Source organism: Cryptotermes secundus, unplaced genomic scaffold (genome assembly GCF_002891405.2).
Source record: "Cryptotermes secundus unplaced genomic scaffold, Csec_1.0 scaffold173, whole genome shotgun sequence".
Lineage (NCBI taxonomy): Eukaryota > Metazoa > Arthropoda > Insecta > Blattodea > Kalotermitidae > Cryptotermes > Cryptotermes secundus.
Genome location: NW_019736395.1, coordinates 385,561 through 388,841, shown reverse-complemented (window position 1 = coordinate 388,841; position 3,281 = coordinate 385,561).

Here is a 3,281-nt window from a genome sequence, read left to right as displayed (position 1 = left end):
CAGGGAAACCCTAGTACTGCGGCCAATTCCTGCCTATTGTACCAGCCCCAGATGATAGGTGAGGGTGATTGTGGAGCAATTGGTGGAATGAAGATTGGCAGGGGAAACCGAAGTACTCGGAGAAAACCTGCCTATTGTACCAGTCCCAGACGATAGGTGAGGGTGACTGTGGTTCAATCGGTGGAATGAAGATTGCCAGGGGAAACCGAAGTACTCGGAGAAAACCTGCCCCAGCGCCAATTTGTCCACCACAAATCCCACTTGAACAGACCCGGGATCGAACCCGGGCCGCCGCTGTGGGAATCTAGCGACTAACCGCTTGAGCTAGAGCACGGCCATAAGTACTAACTTAAAAGCGTCAAGGAATTAATATTTAATTAATTATTCTCTATTAACTTGGAAGCCAGAATCACTCAGTCGGTATAGAGACTGGCTATAGGTTGCACGACAGGGGTCGGAGTTCGAGTCCTGGTAGGGTTCAAAAATTTTCTCTTTTCCAGTGTCCAGATCGGCTCTGAGGTCCACCCAACCTCCTATCCAATTGGTACGGGGGGCTTTTCCTCCAGGAGGTACAGCGGCCGGGGCGTGTAGTTTACCACTCACCACCAACTAGCGCCGAGGTCGAGAAAACGTGCAACTATACATCAACACCCATATACTCCGTCAAGGCTTAGTGTTTAATTAGATAAGCACAAGAAAGGCTTTATCTATTTAACTAGTCAGTGTGATCCGTGCGTCTTCGTTAATTTCTTATGTGGTAGTTTATTGAATGTTTTGTTCATGGGCGTCGGGGGGGTGAGGAACAAGCCAGGCGTGCACCTAGCCTGGAGTTTTGTATAAGTCAAGGTTTAAGAAAAGGAATAAATATACCCAATAATAATAATGCTAATTTAATGCACTCTGAAAGTAATTTTCCCTCATAAATGCCCTAAGGTTGTTAGTGAAAACAGTCTTAAAGAGCTTAAAAGTGAGTTCGTAATAAATTTTCGGGCCTCCCCTCTCCTCTCCTTGAAACTGGAAGAAATCCCGGCGCTGCTTGAGTAGCGCGCTGTTGAAGAAAACAGGAACAAAATGAAGAAACAAATAAGAGAGAGAGGGGGGTACTGCAATTACGAACCCGTAATTTGAATTGTCTGTGTAATTACTAGTACAAGTGTGAAGCCATCTTGTTCCGAGGAGGATAGGTCTTCATCTTCTATCAGAACATTACGTCACATGCGGAAGCCTGTTGTTTGCAGTCGTAACTCAATGATCAGGTCTGAGCCCAACTGCTCACCGCAATCTCGTTGTGCAGCTGAACCTATCGGAAGTTTCCACTGAAATGAACAGACCCAGATACGGGAAGTCGTGTCATTGTTTGCAGAGATAACACTGATGCACATTGTATGCAGTTAGATTATCAAGTTTGGGTGCTTATAACTGTGCCCAGAACATGTCTAACGGTGCATCAACTTCAGGTGGTGACGTAGATCATTATTAGAAAATTGTTAGATTCTGTTTCCAAAGTACCACCGGAAGTAAAATCATTATTCTGGAAATCTCACGCGATTACTTTTCCGCAAGATTGCCTGATCAGACCGAAATACTCTCAAAAATGATTTAGACCAGTTGTATTCAAACATTTTACATCACGACCTCCCTTTTGGTTTCCTTGCCCCTCTCCCCAGAATTTATCGTATTTAAAATAATATTTTAATAAGCTAATTCGTATTAAGCGCCATATAAAAATTAATGTTTAAAATGAAAATACTGCACTGTGATGTTTATTTGGCTATGAATATTCCCGGTAAATTGCAAAATCTAATGGTTATATTTATTTTTAATACATGGATTAACAATCCTGCCGGGTGTTTGCGGAACAGATGATTAAACTTTTTTGACATTAAAAGTTCTTTTATTTCTCATGACCTCACTCCCTTCATGGAACCCCTTCACGTCTCTGAGGCAAAGGACACAACTCGGGACTTCATCATTAAACCTCAAAGTAGGATAAAATATTCGATTATCAGCTCGTTATCCACTGTCCGGTCTCCGAAACGTCGTTTCAGATGAAAACTGACACGATAGATAATGTCCAGGAAATTGATCATTATATTAATACACCACTGTCACGATAATTAGATCATATTTATGAAAACAGTTGAAGAAGAGAGCGAAAGAAAAGACATCTCCAGAATGCGCATTACTAAGGAAGCTGTGACGTAAGGAATTATATAGCAAAAGAGATGTGGGTAGAGTTTGTGAGAGTCATAATTGGAGCCGCAGCCCCTGGAGTGAGCATGGAGAAGAATTTGTTAAATTTCTTTTTCAATCTGATGACACTCCATGATTATTTTGAAATACCACCGTGGCCTACCGCATCTTCAACACTCTCTGAAGTCTGTAGGTATAACTCGCATCCAGTTATTTCAGAACAGATACGAACACAAAAATACTCCCCTATTCCGAAGTAACAGCGTTTCTATATCTGAAGTCATGAAGGAAATTCTACGCTGGGCTGTTGACCTACTTCAGAAAAGATGGCGGACGCGACGTGTGCGCTTCTGGCTGTCTCTCAGTCCACGGGTTATAACCGTGTTTGAGCCGTACAGTCGGGTAATATGGAACTTGTATTAGCGGAAATGATAAGGAAATATGGCTGAACTCTGTTCGCAGAGCGCAGTATTGCAGCGTTCTGAGCAACACAGAACAAAAACGGGGAGCATATTATCCTATACGAGAGAGAGAAAGAGACTCACTTGCTGTGAAACTAACCTCTTGAGTGCGTAGTAGCGTCACGCGCACAAACTTCTTTCTCCCGCATGCATAAATGCCCCGTTTCATTATAACAAAACCCTTCCTCCTTACTTACGATCAGTTAATTCCTTAAAGCACAGCGGCTGCTACATATACCATCTGTTTAAAAAACAACGTTCTTTCCATTTTACCCTCATAATTATATATATTGTGACGTGCAGCCAGGAAGGTTGGACTATAAGACGTCCATCGCTGGTTAACGGCTAGCAGTTCCTAGGCAACGCAATATAAGCAGCCCGTTGCCTAGGAAATCGCGTAAACAACACGAAAGCCTGACAGTGGGGTTTCCCACCGATACAAAGAGGCTGGCAATGCCTAAGAAACAAATTGTTTGAGGCAGGTGCAATACGACAACGCCCACCAGTAAGCAGGTATTCCTGCAGCAACGAGAGAGTCGTTTGCATGACAGCAACGAAACTGAACCCTTCGACAAAGCGTGCTCTATTCAGCCCAAGTGTAGGATATAACAGTCAAGCTTCGAAGAA